The sequence below is a fragment of a genome, unplaced genomic scaffold, assembly GCF_019419815.1.
Source record: "Pyrus x bretschneideri cultivar Hongxiangsu unplaced genomic scaffold, Pyrus_bretschneideri_v1 Contig40, whole genome shotgun sequence".
In the NCBI taxonomy this organism is placed as follows: domain Eukaryota; kingdom Viridiplantae; phylum Streptophyta; class Magnoliopsida; order Rosales; family Rosaceae; genus Pyrus; species Pyrus x bretschneideri.
This window is the reverse complement of record NW_025999724.1, coordinates 4,187,292-4,206,905: the sequence shown is the minus strand read 5'-3', so window position 1 is coordinate 4,206,905 and position 19,614 is coordinate 4,187,292. Positions and strand designations below refer to the sequence as shown.

The window sequence follows — 19,614 nt, the reverse complement described above, 5'->3', positions numbered from 1 at the left end:
ATGTATTTATATGCGTAAATTGACAAAAGGAAAGTCAAATATTTGAAGTAAAAGAATAATCAATTAAAGCAGCTGAATCCACATAATAAAATCATTCTCTATTGAATTTACATTAAGAATAGAGAAAATAATATTTAATAAATAACTGATTTCAATTATTGCTAGTTCATTATGAAGCTAAGCCCACTCCCTCCTCATTAGTGTAGATAATATCGTTTGTTCAAAAAAAAAAATCATTTGACAACTAATTTAATTACATTATTATGCGCGTGAGAAATATCTTTTTTATAACGGGTATTACATGCCTCTTAAAATGTTTTAAACGTGCTTTAAAATAAAAAAAAAATATATTTAATAAACAATTGATTGAATCACATTATTGCCAGCCTATTGTAAGATGCTAATTATAAAATAATAATTAAAATGACGAAAATATCCCGACCACATTTAATGTATTATTTTTGGATTGCTTTTGAAGTTTTTTATTTGATGGGCATTTCTGTCCAATTATTTTTATGACGCTTGTACCCCCAAAAATCATTGTTCATCGGTGGGCTTGGCTTTATTTTGCATAAATAAAAAGTGTGACTACACCCACCCATCAATGCTATCTTATCACCCACTTTATATTCTCACAAGCCATAAAAAGTTAAAAACACCTAATACTCTGTTTGCACCATCGATTATTCCTAGAACGTCCTTGATACATTTTTTCAACTATTTTCCTACAGAAAACAAAAAATGAAATTCAAAACCACACCACCTGACCCAATTCAATGGCAACCCCCTTCCCACCGCCAGCCAACTTTTTCACTCTGGAAACGAGGAAAATGAGTGACATTCTCGGTCGAATCGATCGTCGTTTCTGGACTGGTAAGGACGATTTAGGTTGATGTTGAGTTTGTTTATTTATGGGTTCAATTAAGATGGAGAAAAGAAAAGATTAGGTTGGGGATGAGACCCCAAAATGGTGGAGGATGGTTGCCGTCAGATTGGACGGGGTGGGCATGGCTCTTTGCTTTCCTTCTAATTTTCAATTTTTGTCTTGTTTTTTCTTCTAATTTTAACAAAGAAGCAACTAGAACTAGTGTGTTGATTGCATCCGCCATTTTTTTTCACAGCTTCTCATATCCTTCTCCTCAAATCTCTCTTTGTTTTTTGGGACTTATCCTCCATAATAAAGATAACAGTGTTTTTAAAATAAAAAAATTGGAAACAAAATGTTAAATTTATTTTATTTTGGCCAATAAAAAAAAAGATAATAATGTATTTGGTTAGGGTTTCAAAAGTCATTTTACAAAAGGTTAAATATATCATTAAAATTGGAATTTCATGAATTGGGGAGATTACTTGTGGAAATTTGGTACTGGAAGAATCAATGCGTGGGAGTGGGAGTGCATCAGTGTTAATATTATTGCTTTCTTTTCCACCAAACAGATTTATCTTTTCGGGGAGAAATTGTTTTTATGTTTTATATTTTTTTTACAATGATATATTTTTACAATAAAATTAAATTTGAGCGCTCAAATTTTACATTTTATTAATTAAACATTGTGGGATTTCAATTTTTAATTAAAAAGCTTCAAATTTTGATTAATGTGCTGCAACCTTTATCTATAACATTTGAGAGGATCCTTTTCCTAATGATCCCAGGGATTCTGTGATCTCACTCATTCATCGTATATTGTGCGGTCAGTTTTCGTTAGTTACTATTCATATTTAATTTTAAATTTTAAATTTTGAAAAAATTTCTGACGGCATAATGTACAATGAACGAATGAGATCATGGGACCCTAAGATCCTTAGGAAAATGATCTGATCTCAAATTTCCAACTCAACATTTTATATAAAGTTTAAAGAAAATAAGAGTTTTTTTTATTATTAAAACTAAAGGGGCTCCTAAATTTATGGCAATTGAAATAAATTTCAACTTTCTAACAATAGATGCCATGAAGATTGTTTCTTTTTCAAGTAATGTAATATTTGGGGCCACTTCCTTCAATCTAATGGTATTCCTTTTCATTTGTAAGTAAAAATCCTAGGTTAGCTCAAGTTTTATAATATCATTTGTTAAAAAAAAAAATAAAAATTTGTTACTTAGTTCTACGCTCTAGTGGTAATTTCTCTTTACTTGTAAGTATGATGTTTTAAGTTCTATTTTCACCAAAGGTGAATTTGAACCATATTATTGTTAGTCCATTCTGACCTTAAGCCTACCCCGTCCTCCTTAATATAGATAATATAGTTTATTCAAAAACAAAAAAATATATATTTGGGTTATCTTTCTCCAGTTTATCTGCCAGTTCATGGCACAAGAAAGGTGAGCCTACAATTAACTGTCAGACGTATGATAGGTGACCAAAATATAACCACATCTTTAATTATAGAATTTTTATCACAAATGATCTCTAAAATTGACCCATCCCATCAAGATGGTTCTTGAAATTGAAAATCAATCAATGTAATCCCTAAAAATGGATATTGCAAATCAACGTGGTCTTTATGTCACTATTCGATTAAACATTATGTTATGTGTTGTAGCACATAACTGGATCTCACAAGTTCAATTAAATATTACCATATGGATTAAAATATTTAAATAAAAAACAAATATCGTTTTCATACAATTAAAAACTTGAAAGAAAAAAATTGATCTTTCATCTTCTTCCGCTAAGCTCTGTGCAGACGTGGTAATGGCATCTCGGTGAATTGCACCGGGTGCTACGCAATCAGGCCGAGAGCTCCATCAACGCCTCCATTGAGATCGAATCCGAGAACCCAAAAAAAATGGGAATAAACTCAAATTCGGTGACAAATTCGATTCCGCTTGAACAATGCGAAAAGCTCGTCGGGATTTCCGGTCTGGTTTCGCTACTTTCGTCCATTACCCAGTTCTGAAAACCCGGCGAATTCACCACCTGGGTAGGACTTGGATTTGGGTTACGGCGTTCCAAGCTTTCTATTATGGCTTCCTCATCTCGTTCGATAAATTGGAGCTTTGAATCTAGCGCGGGGGGCGGTTGTGGTGTCGTGCTATGGCCCTTCTTCTTCTTCTTCTTCTTGTTTTTTTTTTTTTTTTCAAGTTTTTAATTATATGAAAATAATTTTTTTATTTAAATATTTTAATCCATATGGCAATATTTAATTGGATTTGTAAGACCTCGTTATTTGCTACATCAACAAATAACAAAATTTTTAAAGGAATAGTGATGAAAATACCATATTAATTTGCGATAACTATTTTCAGAGACTACATCAATTGAATTTCAATTTCAATAACCATCTTGATGGGATAGGTCAATTTCAATGACTATTTGTTATAAAAACCCTCAATTATACAGGGCTTATAAGTTTCCACAATTCAAGTGGTAATGTATTCCCACTTAGGGCTGGGTTCGGTTTATAACGGTTCGGTTTTTTCTTAAAACCGAAACCGAACTGAAATTTCGGTTCGGTTCGGTTCAATTTTTTTCGGTTTTTCTCGGTTCGGTTTTTCTTGGTTCGGTTTCGGTTTTTTTTTTTTTTTCCTCCAAAATTGAAAAAAAAATGGAAATATGAAAGTTCATATTCAAAATCACTTCTTCATAGTCATCCACATGAAAACCTACAAGTATGAAATCAATTTTACACATCTACATTTGAAGTGGTACTACTATCATAAATCAAGTCTTCCAATTTCCAAGTCCTCAAGCTCAACGCTTAGGCGGCCTAGGCAGGCAACATAGCACCTTTGTTTGAGTTTCCACTTGCCATTTCTACATACAAATAAAAAATGAAACAACATGATGTAAAGCAAGCATGCGACTTAGCATGTAATTAAAATAGGATTGGAGTGGATAATCCATACATAAACGAGGTTCTTTTGTTTTAGTATACTGAAACTTGAGGAAATCAATATGGATCCTTGGTTGGATTATTTCGAGTGCATGTTTGACTATACTTCCAGCAGCATTTATGTGCATGATTCATTTAGTTTATGAAGCAAGTCTTTAACATAGCTTTATGTTATAAGTTCTAAGACTTTTGGCATTGCTTGTTGTCTCCAATTGAATTGGAATGGATAACTCATAAAATTCAAGGTATATTGAAGGTTGGTGTATGATTTTTCATTTTTAGGGTATTAGAAGTGGAAGATTAGACATGAAGGAAACTTGTCCCTTCTAGTCCTTTCATTTGGGGGGATCTTCTACTTTTTAATTGGACACAGTTTTTCCATATCTTCCTTCAAAATATATTGAATACTGTGAAATCACATTGTGTCTGATACCTTGGAGTAGGGGTGGCATTTTGGAGCCATTCCCAAAAATGTAAAATGAAACCAACAAGGTCCATCGTAACAACCATATGATATATCTTAGCCTACATAGTGCAGAGTGCAGAGAACCAACAAGGTCCATCGTAACAAGCATATGATATATCCGAAGTAGAACTCACACAAATCTGCAGAGTGCAGAGAACCAAAACAAGCATATGATATATCTTAGCCTACAGACAATTCAAATGATGAACATAATAAAAATCCTTACTTTAGTTACAATTTTACAAAATTAGGGTCTGTTTTCATAATTTCAAGCAATTAGATCTTTTCCCTCTTTGTTCTTTGGATTAAAATTTCACCAAAATTCAATACAATCATGTATTTTAAAAAAATGGAAGAAAAACCCTAATTTTAAACAAATTGAATGAAGACATGAATTGGGGGAAACAGATGGGTTTCAATCGAAGTTTTCAAACAAGAAATAATAGAGAATTTTTGAAGCACCTGAGTCACTTCTAATGATAACTCGCCCGACGCCCACTGCTAATTGTTGATGTCAGAGTGCTCTGACCTGTTTACGACTCGAGCTTCCACTTCCAGTGCTCTGACCTGTTTAAGACTCGAGATTTAGAGGTTTGGTTTGAATGTAGAGCAGAAAATAAAACGTGAGAGTGAGAGTCACTAACCTTTTGCTGGGAATGAGAATGGTCACAGCGACTCAGCGAGAGCTTGAGAGAGGATGAATTGGGAATGAGAATGGTCACAGTGAGCTTAAGCCTTGAGAGAGAATGAGATTGACAGAGTCTGTGAGAGAGATGAGGCTGAGAGAGGATGAAGAAGACCGAGAGCGGAGAGACTGAGAGTGAGGCGAGACCGAGAAAATGGCTGAGAGCGAGGCGAGACCGAGAGAGGAGACGGAGAGACTGAGAGCGGATGAAGAAGACCCTAGGTTTAGGTTTTACGTTTTAGAATTAGGCATAAAACGGTGGCGTTTTAGAATTAGGCATAAAACGACATCGTTTTGAATACTTCGGTTCGGTTCGGTTCGGTTTCTGAACCCTAGAAACCGAAACCTAACCAGACACTATTCGATTCGGTTTGGTTCAACCAATTCGGTTCGGTTTTTTTTTTTTTCGGTTTTTTCGGTTTCGGTCCGATTTTCGATCCGGTTTTTTTCGGTTTTCGGTTTTTCCAACCCACCCCTATTCCTATTAGTTTAGACAATACACTATTTGTTGACTTGTAGCGCATGCATAAAGTTGGATGAAATCTATACACTTAGGATTTATTATTTGTTTTAAACTAGACAAAAATGTCCGCTCGTTGCTACGGAACTTGAATGCATCAACCTTAACTACTCGAATAAAACACATTTAACCTTAAAAAAAATCAACAAATCATGAACAAACTAAAATGATAAATCTAGGAAATTATAAAAAGCATTGTAACCATAGATCTAGAAAATTATAAAAATTCATCCAATCAAGAGACAATATAATAGTTGTGGGAAGGAGGGTATGCAACTAAGAACCTAAGATATACTTGATTTGCAATTCCATTACCAAGTTTAATAAACCAACATAGATGAATTGATCCATCATTATTGTCTGTCACATAATTGTAGCTTCATCTTCCATCTTTTCTTTACTTTCTCAATTTCTCTCACACTACAACCTCATTCATCATTCAATGAATTCAGATTTCAAATAAAGACAGATGGCGCCTTAATGACTCGAATCCTCACTAACCAACTAGCTTAAATGCCATTGTTTTGCATTTGTGCATTTGTGACTCGAATCCTCACTAACATATCAAATCATGTATATATAGATTCTACTAGTTTATATGCATTTGTGCATACAGCACATATACTTTCGCCTCGACTAGTTTATATTCGATTCAAATCACAAGAACCTTTCGCCTCTACTGCCAACGAAGAAAAAAATTAGTCAATGATTAAAAGAGAAACGGACTTTCGTGAAGATTCATCAACAACATCATTAAGGCTTAGCCAATTAAATTCGTAAAACGGAAGTATAATGCACATAAGAATCTTGAGTCTAATTTAAGAAAAATGAATTATGCTTATGACTTCCCACTGCAAATGTGTCATGCCTGAACGATTGAGCTTAAAATCCTAACACAACAGCAGCAAGGAAAACGGACTCAAAACAAAAATTAACGACAAAATTGAGTTGATGAATCCATTTAAGAACAAAAGTTTAGGCATTCACCAATGGTCCGACTTGAACGGCGTCTCATAAGCTCTAACAAATATTAAACTGTGGATGTCAATGAAAAGGAGGTAAGCACACCTAAGTTTCTATAGTACAGACACCAATCCAACAACTATATTCCATATATTCTCAACTCCAACTTTCAGTACAAAACCAAATTAATTACAGCAGTCAGCATCATGAAATAGTCGGTGCAAAATATTTGATAAAAATGAATAGGCTGAGTATGGGAAAACTTCACTACCATTAATTCAAAACAATTATTTAAAAGGAAATTCAAAATAAAAAACAAAAGAACTCGCCTGGCAAATCCTTCTCCAGGATCTTCCACTCTTCCTGAATTCTCTTTGCCAGACACAATCGTCGGAGCTTGGGAACTGAATCCTTTGTTCGGAACTGTCGCGGAAGTGACCGACTATCAGGACCACGTCATCTTCAAGTGGCTGAGGGCGAAGCAAGGTTGAGATAAACAACAAAGAGCCACAAAGATTTGATCTTTATTAATTTAGCGAAAACCCCAATTCATATAAAACAACAGTTTCCACCACCATATTCATTTCAACAGCAAGCACAGAGATTGCATGTAAAAGAAATTACAAAAAATTGAAGAAATAGAGGTAAGAACAATACCAAATCCAGGCCCACCAGGTCCTGTGCTGCTACTGTGCAGTGTAATCAGCTTCTCTGAGACCATTTGTTCCATAAAATCTGGCGCTTTTGAGCTCCAATCTGTGTAAACACTTCTAGAGTTTGAAGGGGTGCAGAGAAAAATGGGTTTAGAAAGCAGGGAAGAAAGTGCCAGAAGCTAAAACCCCACTAATCATTTTTTACTTCAGATTCTCAGATTCTGTCACTTTTTCATTGTTTCTCCCCTTTTCTTGTCAGCTCTCAACAAAACAAATATCTTCTGAGTTCTCTTTCTCTCTCTGCAATTCCCACGCCCAGCTCCCTCTCATCTGTCTCTGCCATCCTCCACTCTCTCACAATCTCACTGAGTCGAAACCCCTAGCTCCCACTTCTCTCCAACCTGTCAGTCCCTCTGTCCTCCTCCCCCAACGACGCTCTGACCGAAGCAACAGGCAGTCATCTCTCCCCGAGTCAAAATTCGCAGCCCTCCTCTCTCTTCCTCTCACCAAATCCCTATCTCTCTCCCTCCCTCCCTCTCTTCTCTCTCTGCTCGCTCACTCTCTCCCGACAGCATGGTCTCACCAAGTCCCACTGCAGCTCAGAATACTTCTCCTCAGTCACTCCAAATTACTAATTGGGTTACACTCCGAAGCCCACATTTTCTACACAATCTAAATCTAACTCTCACTAAGCCACAAACACACAATTCGACATCTCACAAACACTGAAATATAACCATGTCATGTAAGCAATGCAAGATCCATAAACCAAGAATTACAATAAAACAAAATTGAAAAGAAAGCAAGAATTTACAACCAATGTAAACAAACATAAGCACCTATGTGTATTAGACATTTAACCAAATCTCATCAACAAAATTAACTCCCTGTTCACTGACTCATAGTCCACTGCACTCAAATTCATCGTCTAAAATATATAAAATGTGGTAACAAAGACGATGCCTTTCGATATAGAGAATGTTAGGCAACCAAAGATTTAAGATCCAAAAAGTTCCCAATTCCAGCACCTTTATGTGACCAAAAAACTTTACCAAGTGAGCACTGAAGCAGGCTGCTATACATCTACTCATAGTTGACTGAGTTGTCACTGTTTCAAATAAAGAAGAAAGGAAGAAGGATATTCAGTTGCAGTCAGCCATTCTCAGAGAAAGAGTCTTACACACCATAGAATTTGAGAAATACTAAGCAGAATTAATGTTAGCTAATGCATACCCCCGCATCAAATCAAGGCAGAACATCTATTTTATATCATAAAACAATGTGTAATCCTTAAAACTAAAGTAGATATATCAGAATCTAGCAATAGCATTTTCCACAACAAATTTTGCAATGATATCCCGCTGATAAAGCTTAGTTAATGATATATGCATTGAAAATGCAAACTTTAAAAACATGTCAAGGACTGTAAATACATTATCATCTGAGTGTAACTAAGAAGCAATCTGCAGAATCGACTACTATAGAATTTGAACTTATGAAATGTGGAGTGGAGACCTGAATGTAACAAATTGGTGTTGAGTGGATAATTCCAAACATAAAAAATTTAGACCACCCAAACGCAAACAGAAGAATTAAATAAAGAATCGAACGCATACGCAATCTAATTAGACAAATAAGTGAACTTTCCCATGCCGAAATCCGAAAGGCCAACAGAAATCTCTCATTACAGCACAGAAGACAAAACTTATAACTAATCAAAATTAGGTGAACCAATTGAAGAGAACATAACTCTTGTAACCAATCAGGAAAAGATGCTTTTAAATCCCAGAAAAAAAATTAAGAAGAGTTTTTAGAAAACCATCATTTCATTTATTTTACAGTCTTACATCTGGGATTAAACAGAAAATATAACTAAAAATGCCAACTTTCTCAGAAAAAAAAACTACAGCTATTTTTTACAAATTTCCATCACCCAACACTGAAAAATGAGAATCACGAAGCAACGAAGAACAGAACAAGTGAGAACCGAAACATTAAAAACAACACGTACCATTTCAAAGACCAAAAATCCTGCGAGGAAAAAAAAATCCCAGCAAATCAGTACATCAGCACTCCCTGCAAAACCCCAAAATCAGAAAATTAGAAAAGAACCCAAACTCAGTGGCATGGCCCTCGTTTCTCCATTAATCAGAAGCTGATGACCTAATGAAAAAGAACCCAAAACAGACTGCTTAAATTATGGAAAGTGCTTATAAAGCTCATGAACAACTTTCAGAGCCTGCATAGAAATGGTATAGCGCAGATAACAATAGACAATAATACTATGCACAGCATAACCTAAATCCGATAAGTTGCATTCCACATACACACACAGATATGTCTACATATATATAGATGACCCACAGAGATTAACACCATGCGGAGGTGTGCACGCACGCACACATAAAATATACATGCATACTTAAATTTTTCAGACAATAATACTTCACAACATATGTTGCAAGCCAGGACTATTTGGTTGACTCAAATGAAATTGATGGGTTAGAAAAAGAAAAAAATACAAAGACGGATGTTCTTATGTCGTTCTCCTCTTACATTGACAGAACACACACACCTGTGTTTTAATGCTCCAATACTCAATGAGAAGGCACCAGGCAAGAAGAAGCTCAAGGCTGGAATTCCAAAGAGTACAACCTATAAAGCAGACCACAAAAATTAGACAAAACCCAAAAACTAAACAGTTAAAAAACCCCCTAAAATGAAAAATAAAATAAAATAAAACTAAATTTGCAGAAATGTCATAGCTTGTACCCTATCATATCCAAGTTGTCGTACATCCTCGAGCCTTTGCGTTCATGTGTGCTTTCTCAATTTGAGTGTAAACCCCCAAAATAAACTGCAAAATTCTAGAAATGGAAAAATGAACTGCAAACCCGTCAATCATTTCTCAAAATAAACTGTAAATCACAAAATTACCTACTCCAAATCGGCCGGAGAACTCACCAAGAAACAAAGGCTTTTCTGGGCTTAAAATTTCCTTCGAATTGGGACCAAATTCACTTTTTTTCAGCAAGAGGTTGTTGTGCTTTGATAGTTTCTGAGAGAGAGAATCGAAGAGATTTATAACGGCTTGGTGGTTTTATTACATTTCCATGGTGCTCTCCCTCTCTCTGTAGTCATCAATATCTTTCTTACCAAAAACGCCATTTTTAGACCGCAAATGTCATATATGGTTGGAACTTGGACCAATGTCCCTATCTTTCCAAACAGTTAAAGAAGAACAAATCCATTCAAAAAAAGAAAAGTAAATCACATCCTTCAAAAAGCAGATGGGATTCTATTCTGCAGTCCGTATCCAAAAAGAAAGATAACGTCAACTATAATATGAGTCCCCAATTGCAAGGAATATCATCTCTCTCTCTCTCTCTCTCTCTCTCTCTCTCTCTCTCTCTCTAGATTTTCTAAAATGGAAAACAATGGTGATAAGTGATTGAATTGAAACCAGAAAGAAACACATTAGACACTCACCTGAGAAATTCGAAGAGCCGCTTCCTTCTTTCTCCTTTGTGGTGAAGATTTTATGAATAAAAGACTGAAACAAAGGGGTAAACACAAAATCCAATTAATTAACAAAATCTGATAAAAAAAACACCATTCTGTTTGCCGAAAGATTCTTTTTCTTTTATCCACAAAATAGAAAAGAAGAAGAATTTGGAAACAAAAATAAGAAAAAAGAACCTTCTTTTTCACGTCTTGATTGCTGACAGTCATTTCCGAAACTGCAACTTTTTCATCAACTGTTATTCACAGACCTTCACAAACCTACATATAACAGATAAATACTGCAATTAGATCAAAACCCTCCAAACCGGATAATTAAATTGCTCCTATTTATTTTAAATCGTCAAAAAAAAAAAAAAAAAAGGAAATTTCATGAATTGGACAAAATAAATTATAGATTAAAAACAAAGGACAGCGTGAGAATATTGGTAAAATATTGAGATTGAACAAACGAATACAATTCCCAGAGAATAAGAATCTAGTTACCTACATCCAAAAAATAGCATCAAACACAAACACCCAAATGCAATTCAGTTTCAGATGACAGAATAAATAGAACATAAATTAGCAGAACTTTGGTGAAGGATTATAATGAGACAGTTAAGGTTCCAAGCTCTTTGCCTTCTTGAATCAATCAATTATTTTTCAAAACAATCTAAGGTCCACATAAACTTCCATGCTTCTATAGTTTAGAGCTAACTTCTTCTTCTTAAGCCTTTTCACACCATGTGGTTCGAATTACGAAAATCTATTTTCTTTTTTCAGTTTACACGTGTGTGAAAATCCAAATTCCAACTAATACGATCATAACTGCATAAAAGATAAGAAAATTGACTTCCCGAATTCATCAAACATTGAGAATTCATAATAAAATTGTGGGAAACAACTTCAACCTCCACTACACCATTCAAATTCCTAGTCTTTAAATTAAAAACCATAAGATTCCAACTTTCGTCCAAAAAAGAAAGGTAAAACAATAATGTAAAAGAAAAAGCATACATTATCGAACCCAGCAATGTTCTTGTTCTCCGCAAATAACTCCGCCGGCGATTCTGCAGAAAAATTGAAAGCATGTCTAATGAATATTCAAACACATGCGTACAGAAAACGAAGGCAGAGAAAGAGAGGAGAGAGAGAAACTCTGTTCGAGAACACTATCTCTGGCGTTTCTTAGGCTCCGTCTGGCTCCTGCTGCTCCCTCGAGCTTCCATTTCAAAATCCCAATCAAATCTTCGCCCCCAAAAAAACTGTGTATCCTCTTCGAATAGATCGATCGATTCTAGAGACAGAGAAAGGAGGAGTAAGACGACGGAGGCGAGAGAAGGGAGACGGCGGCGAGAGGAGGATAGCATGGAGGAGAGACCGTCGTTCTCGCGGGGTCTGCGAGACGGAAGAGGCAAGGAAGGTTTGAGAAATCCCTGGAAATCAACCTACCCCTCAAATCCCGACGGCCCCCATGCTTTTCTCTGATTGTACCCCCTCTCCCTCTCTCTCTGTCGCTCGGTCTCCCTCTCCCTCTGTCTCTCTATCTCGATCCCAGAGCAGCATGGCCTCCCATCCCTCCAACAACCCTCTGACCGATGCATCAGCCACAGGACACCCACCCGCACGTCCCTGCCGAAAATCCTCTCCCCTAAATCCCCGCGAACGTCTCCCTCCAACACGTCAACCCTTCCGTCCCCCTTCTGTCTTTCCCCCCGGGTGAAAGGCCACATCCAACCCAAAACCCTTTCTAAAGCCAGTGAGCTCCAAAACAAGATGTGAATATACATACAAGGATCACTCATTAGGTGATGTGGAATGTCACAGTATGACTTGATAAAAAGTACAAAAATCAAATTTCTTGCCAACAGAAGAAACATACATGTTTCAAAAGTAATATTGTTCCAAAAATCAATATAACAAAGGTGTTTTCCTAACAATTGACGGGGTTTAGAATGTTTTTCTGAATTATTCACCTTTGGTTTGATTGCATTCAATCCCAAGACCACAATGATGCGTGAGGTGCAATGGCAAATGGATAACCGAGCCTTGATCATTGCTACATTTGGATTTGAGCATGTAAAATTGTAAATTGCTTGCTCCAACTAGTTTGAAGAAAACCAATAACGGTATGCAAAAGGAAGAGATCATGAATATACCTCGAGCAAAGTACACAACGTTTGGAGAAAAGGATTGTCAAAAGTGAAGCAACAAATTTTGCTATTCTAACTAATTTACTGACTAGACTAAAACACAAGCTTGTGTAGGCTACACGAATACAAAGGTACTCCTGCACTGCAAATCCTCTAAATCCACTCCTTACGGGAACATGCTGTTACAAACAATCAAAATCAATTGAATTAATACCACGTCTTTTGTTGCTCTAGCAATCAAGTTGGTGCCTGCACATGTAACAACTTGCTGCATCAAAACTGCCATTTATGACTCTGCTACGATGGCTGAATCTGATCTCACCGAAGCATCTGTTGGATGAGCTTATTCATCATAGGAATCCAAAACAATAGACCTATAGTACAAGTGTAAATTACATCAGTTACAGGTAATAAACAAGCACACAATCATGTAGCGCCTGATACTTGGATGAGTGTGAACACGAAAAATTCCTTGAAACAAGAAACAAGAATAACGTGGCACAAAATAATATTTTTTGGTTTGATGATTTTGGGGTTACGATCTCTCTCAAATTTGGTCCTCTGATTCTATTTTCGTAGGGTGTAGGTTTGTGGATGAGTTGTTGATCCAAAGGGCCGTCGGGGCTTGATCTAAGGATGAACAGTTGATGAACGGATGAACACTTTCTTCAAGGGCCGTCGGGGCTTGATCTTGAATAATGGTTGTGTGGATTTCTTCAAGGGCTTTTGGGCTTGATCTTGAAGGTTGATGGATGAGCGGATCTTCAAGGGCTTTTGGGCTTGATCTTGAAGGTTGATGGATGAGCGGATCTTCAAAGGCTTTTGGGCTTGATCTTGAAGGTTGATGGATGAGTGGATCTTCAAGGGCTTTTGGGCTTAATCTTGAAGAACGGTTGGATGTGTAGATTTGTTGAGGTTGTTGATCCAAAGGGTCGTTGGGGCTTGAGCTTAGGATGAACGGATGAACACTTTCTTCAAGGGCCGTCGGGGCTTGATCTTGAGTTGGTGGAAGTTCTTCAAGGACCGTTGGGGCTTGATCTTGAAGGAGGATTTGATGAAGAACGAAGAGTGCTTTCTTGATCCTTCGGGATTTTCTTGAGAGCTTTAGAACTCTAAGGCTTCAAGGTTTTGGTGTGTTGAGAAATGTATTTGTGAATTGGTTGATGCTTGATACCTTGATGGAGAAGCCTATTTATAGGCTTTGAGAATGAATCACCACCACAAAATATTTTTTTTTCCAAGCACCATTGCCTAATTTTCCCACTTAATGCAATATTGAAATTGAAGTGGTGTAACTTATGGCCTAATTTCCCACTTAATACCATTTTAAACTTGAAGTGGTGTATGCTTTGTCATTGCCCAAATGAGAAAAACTTGCTTTGATCCGTAATGGATTGAAGTATGCTTGCCTTGTCATTGCCCAACATGAGAAGAAAAACTTGTTTTGATCCTCAATGGATTGAAATGTACTTGCCTTGTCATTGCCCAAAATGAGAAGAAAAACTTGTTTAATCCTTCAAGGGTATTTCTTCCTATTTTGTTGAGTCACACGCCACGTGTACAATTTGTACAATACGTGGCGTATGCCATGTATGCCTTGACACGTCAAAACTTTAATGCATTGGTGAACATTTGTTTTACTGAAATTTCGATGTCTACAAATGCCCCCACTTCAAGGCGCGTCGTAGACATGTGCTTAACACGTGTAGAAGATGCGTTTTGAAGTCCCTTAATGTAGATGTCAACCCAAGGGCCGTCGAGGCTTGATCTTGAATTGGGCTGGAAATTTCTTCAAGGGCCATTGAGGCTTGATCTTGAGTTCGACTGGAAGATTTTCTGGTTTCCTCCAATCGTTGATTTTCCGCAGGCTTACTCTTGAACTGGGTGCAGGATTCTTTTGGTCTCCTCCACTCGTTGATTTTCCTTTGTGCTACTCTTGAACTGGGCAGCAGGATTCTTTTGGTCTCCTCCGAAGGTCTGAGCTTACTCCTTTTTTTCTGTTTCTTTGTTCAATCTCTCCAATTCGTATTGAAGAGGGTTAGAGGATAGCTCAGCATATGCAGTTGCAGCTTGTCTCCACATGCTTCAATGTATCATTTTCACTTGCCTTACTTGCTCCCCTTTGCAGAAGTGGTATTTCCTTATGCAGGTTTAGCATCTTCTCTTGTAGTATTTGTTCCTGATGCAGGAGTTGAATGCAAACCTTGCATTTGAATGGACCATCACTTCTTGGTGGCAGCGCAAGTTTGAGTGGAGGTTCCGACATATTGCTTTCTCTGTCCTTGTCTTGGCAGGTGAGAACAAGGGCAAAGGAAAAGATAGGGGAAAAACATGATATGAGATACCTTTGCTTTCACCCTTGATGATATGAGATACTTTTGCCTTGGTGTCATTTGTTTGCAAAGGCATTCCCGGAGAGGAAGAAAACTGAGCATTTTGAGATGCTTTGCTGGGAGTGTACTCTCGGAGGTGAGGAAGAGTTGGGCATTTTTTTTTTTTTTTTTGTTTGCAGGTCTGCCTTGCCATAAAAATGAAGGTCGACATATATAGGGATTTCTCAATAGCAAGTGGTGGTACTGTTCTTTTACCCTTGTCGACAAACGTTTTTGATCCCGCAAATCCGGCTTTTTGAAATAGTGACGACTCTTCGATCTTTGAATACACCTTTTTTATTTCTGAACGACGCCTCTTCGATTTCTGAACGAGCGCCTCTTTTGACAAAGCTGCACGCGTTTTCTGAAAAGCAGAGAAAGCGCCACCGAACTTCGCGCTTGTCGGCTAAAGATGTGTAGCTGCGATGATGACCTCCACGTGATCTTTTGACAAAGTGGCACCCGTGCTCTGAAAAGCTGAGAAAGCGTCGCCAACTTACGCTGGAAAATCCAGCTTTTGAGATTTGCAGAGCGATGTCTCTTCACTTTTGAATAAGCGGCCCTTCGATTTCTGAATCAACGCCTCTTTGATTTTTATAGAGGTATTGATCACCTCTAACATGCACACTTTGAAGGTTGCTCATTCCTGAAAATCATCTCCGGCCTTTTGAGTTTTAACTCCATCCACCCATCTCTTTTAACACCTTTGAAAAATGGCTAACCCATCGAACCTTAGCTTAGAATTGAGTCTCAGCAGTGATTCGGTTGCGCCGCGTCAAGGTAATGTATGGTGCCCGTCTTTCTTATCTTCTAACGGTCCTCTTACAGGTGAAGACTCAGTGATGCAGAATGCAACAACAGCTACAATAGTAGCTAGGAACCTCCTCACACCAAAAGATAGTAGGCTGCTTTCAGGACGGTCCGATGAGATGGCCGTTCAAGAGTCCCTCGCTCTCAGTGTTCAGTGTGCGAGCTCTGTGTCCAACATGGGCCAACGCCTGCTTGCTCGGTCTCGTCAAGTGGAATCATTGATGGCAGAGGTGGAAGATCTTAAGCAGGAGATTAAACAGCTTAAGTACGAGAATAGAAGTTTGCATGTGCTTGCAAATAACTATTCGTCGGGCATGAAGAGGAAGCTTGATGAGATGCAAGAATCTCAAGGTCGAATGCAAAGTGACCGTCAAAGGCTTGCGTCTTTCTTCCAGAGACACCTTTTTCCTGGGTCATCCAGCGTTCCGCCAAGTATTGAGGCCTCGAATGCTCTATCTCCGATGCCTCTTGCTCCGATGCCTTCTGCTCCGATGCCTCCTGCTCCGAGAGTGTTGCCACGTAGTGGGGCTTCACGTACACATCCTTTGTGAAAGCTTCATCTTTTTTTTTTTTTTTTTTTTTTTTTTTTTGTACACACTTGTAATTTCTCGGAGATCAATGAACATGCTTTATTTTATTCAGTGTATTGTGCTAAATACAGATAAAACATATACATCACCAAGATGTGTTTTTTTTCCTTTTTTTTTTTATTTATTTCTTTTTTATTTTGATGATGTGACTGTACTTGAAGTTTTGAAGTTTCAAGTTGCCTGCGTACCCTTGGTTGAGGAGGGATCAAGTCATGACGTAGTTCAAATGAGTGATGGTTTTTTTTTTTTTTTTTTGATGATTTTGCCGTACACAGTTTATGCTCTTGCGGGCCAGGAGCGTTTGGTGCCGTTTGCTTTAGGGGTAGTAGCGCTTCAAAAATCTGCCGTTGATGGGGCCGATCTTCAACCCGTCTTCTGCCATGATTAAGTAGGCGCCATTGGTGTAGATCTCTTGTATTACGTAGGGTCCATCCCACTTTGATGGGAACTTGCTTTTTGTCTTATGAGTTATAATGATAGGCCTACGCAATGCCAGCACGAGATCTCCGACTTGGAAAGACCTTGGGCGGACTTTCTTGTTGAATGCCTTGGATAACTGTGCTTGGTAGCATTCCAAGTGTTGTTGAGCTTCGAGCCTTCTCTCATCCAGCGCTTCCAACTCCTGAAGGCGCAACTTTGCATTTTCTTCATCAGTCAAGCCTTCTTGTATAGCCATCCTTAGTGAGGGAATTTGACTTTCGAGCGGTAGAACAACTTCTACGCCATATACGAGAGAATAAGGTGTAGCTTGGGTAGGAGTCCTATGTGTAGTCCTATATGCCCAAAGTGCTTTACTTATTCTTTCATGCCAATCTCTCTTTGTTCGGCCGATTACCTTTTTCAGGAGGTTGCACAGCGTCTTATTAAATGCTTCCGCGAGGCCGTTGGCCGGAGCATGATACATGGAAGACTTGTGTTGCTTGAACTTGTATTTGTCGCCGCTCGTCCACGAGTCGGTTGGAGAACTGCTTTCCGTTGTCAGTGATAATGTAGCGAGGCGCCCCATATCGGTGGATTATATGCTCCTTGATGAAACGAACAACAGTTTCCTTTTTTACTTCCCTTAAAGGGATGGCTTCAGCCCACTTGGAGAAGTAATCTGTTGCAGCTAGGATGTAAGCTTCCCCTGCAGATGACTTTGGCGTAATTGGTCCTACAACGTCCAATCCCCATGCGTCGAACGGCCATGAAGCAACTGTAGGGTGTAATGGTTCAGGCGGTTGATGTATGAAGTTGGTGTGGAATTGGCAGGCTTGGCACCTTTTGGCGTGTTCCAGGTAGTCCTTCACCATGCTCGACCAGTAGTAACCCATTCTTTTAAGCCGGAAATATAGCTTTGGTCCAGACTGATGTGCCCCACACACACCTGAATGTGCTTCTTCCATGGCTAGATTAACTTCTTCCTCACCTAGGCATCTCAGGAGCACTCCTTCAAAAGAGCGTCGATAGAGTGTTCCTTTGTAGTAAAGGAAGCGAGGTGCTCGTCGACGTATTTCGGAACGGTGTCTGAGATCATCAGGAAGCTTTCCGTGCTCTAAGTAGTCGATCAGCGGCTGTCTCCACTCTTCAGCATCAACTGGAAGTACTGAGATGACATTTGTATCATCTAGTGACATTTCATTAACGAGTGGAATCACCCATCTTTGGCAAACTGGCACGTCTGCAACTTCATCTTTTCCTAGTGTCATACTCGAGGCTAGATTGGCGAGAGCGTCTGCCATTTGATTTTCCTTTCTTGGCACATGTTCCAATGTCACAGCTTCGAACTTTTGTAGCAGTTGGGTCGCTAGCCGGAAGTATGGGACGAGATCATCTTTCCTCACCTCATATTCAGTTAAGAGTTGATTGATTATGAGCTTGGAATCACCATATATCTCAAGAGCTGTGATTTCCATGTTGATCGCCATTTGGAGCCCGATGATCAATGCTAGGTACTCAGCAACATTGTTGGAGCATAGCTCATTCAGTTGGAAGAAGTAAGGTAGTATTTGCCTTTGTGGCGACATGAATACTACTCCTGCCCCCGCTCCGTCTGCTCGTGCGGATCCGTCGAAAAACATCGTCCATGTTGGGAAGATGTCGATGTAGAACACCTCCTCGTCAGGCAAGTCGTCTGAGATTTTCCAATCAGCCGGGATTGGATGATCGGCAAGGAAGTCTGCTAGCGCTTGTCCTTTGACGGCTTTAGCTGGGACGTAGATGATCTCATATTGATTAAGAAGCAAAGCCCATTTAGCGAGTCGCCCTGTCAAGACTGGCTTAGTCATAACGTATTTGACAAGGTCGGCTTTAGCAACCAAGTAGATGGTGTAAGCATGCATGTAATGTCTGAGTTTCTGAATGGCAAACACCAAAGCGAGGCACATCTTTTCTATTGGGGAATAGTTCAACTCAGTGCCGGTGAGAGTTCGACTGAGGTAGTAAAGTGCTCATTCTTTTTGGGATTCATTCTTTTGCGCCAAGAGTGCTCCGATTGAACTTTCCTGAGCAGCAATATACAATATGAGTGGTTTCCCGGGCACAGGTGCCCCCAGGACAGGTGAACTTGACAAATATTTCTTTATGCTTTCAAAAGCATTATGGCATGCTTTGTCCCATACGAATGGAACATCTTTCTTCATAAGGTGACTAAACGGTTGACAACGCCCTGCGAGGTTGGAGATGAAGCGTCTGATGAAGGCTAGCCGTCTTTGTAGACTTTTCAGCTCGTGCAGGTTTCTTGGCTCGGGCATGCTTTGAATGGCCTTGATCTTTGATTGGTCTACTTCAATACCACGGTGCTTGACGATGAAGCCGAGGAATTTCCCAGAGGTGACACCAAACGCACATTTTAACGGGTTCATCTTGAGGTTGTATTTTCGCAACCTTTCGAACACTATTCGCAGATCCTTCAAGTGGTCTGATCTTTTCTTCGTCTTAACCACCACATCATCTACGTAACATTCTACGTTTTTGTGTAGCATGTCATTGAAGATTTTCTGCATTGCGCGTTGATACGTAGCTCCAGCGTTCTTTAGACCAAATGGCATCACCTTGTAGCAGTAGATACCTTTTGGAGTACGAA

At 38.7% G+C, this 19,614-nt stretch overlaps 1 long non-coding RNA gene across 9 annotated transcripts; it reads right to left on the bottom strand.

The window, feature by feature from the left end:
• Positions 1-4,590: 4,590 nt before the first annotated feature.
• Positions 4,591-12,361, bottom strand: LOC103936310. Of its 9 annotated transcripts, none has more exons than XR_007251425.1 (11): positions 11,784-12,360; positions 11,643-11,695; positions 10,821-10,904; positions 10,086-10,674; positions 9,894-9,988; positions 9,697-9,776; positions 9,133-9,197; positions 7,126-8,229; positions 6,493-6,938; positions 4,945-6,395; positions 4,600-4,867 (listed from the first exon to the last, which is right to left on the bottom strand). It is a non-coding gene; the product is annotated as an uncharacterized LOC103936310 (long non-coding RNA). The 9 variants fall into 9 exon arrangements; XR_007251428.1 differs by having other exon boundaries at positions 4,604-4,867; positions 4,945-6,184; XR_007251432.1 differs by having other exon boundaries at positions 4,591-4,867; positions 4,945-6,938; positions 9,894-9,978; positions 10,059-10,674; positions 11,784-12,361.
• Between the last annotated feature and the right edge of the window lie 7,253 nt (positions 12,362-19,614).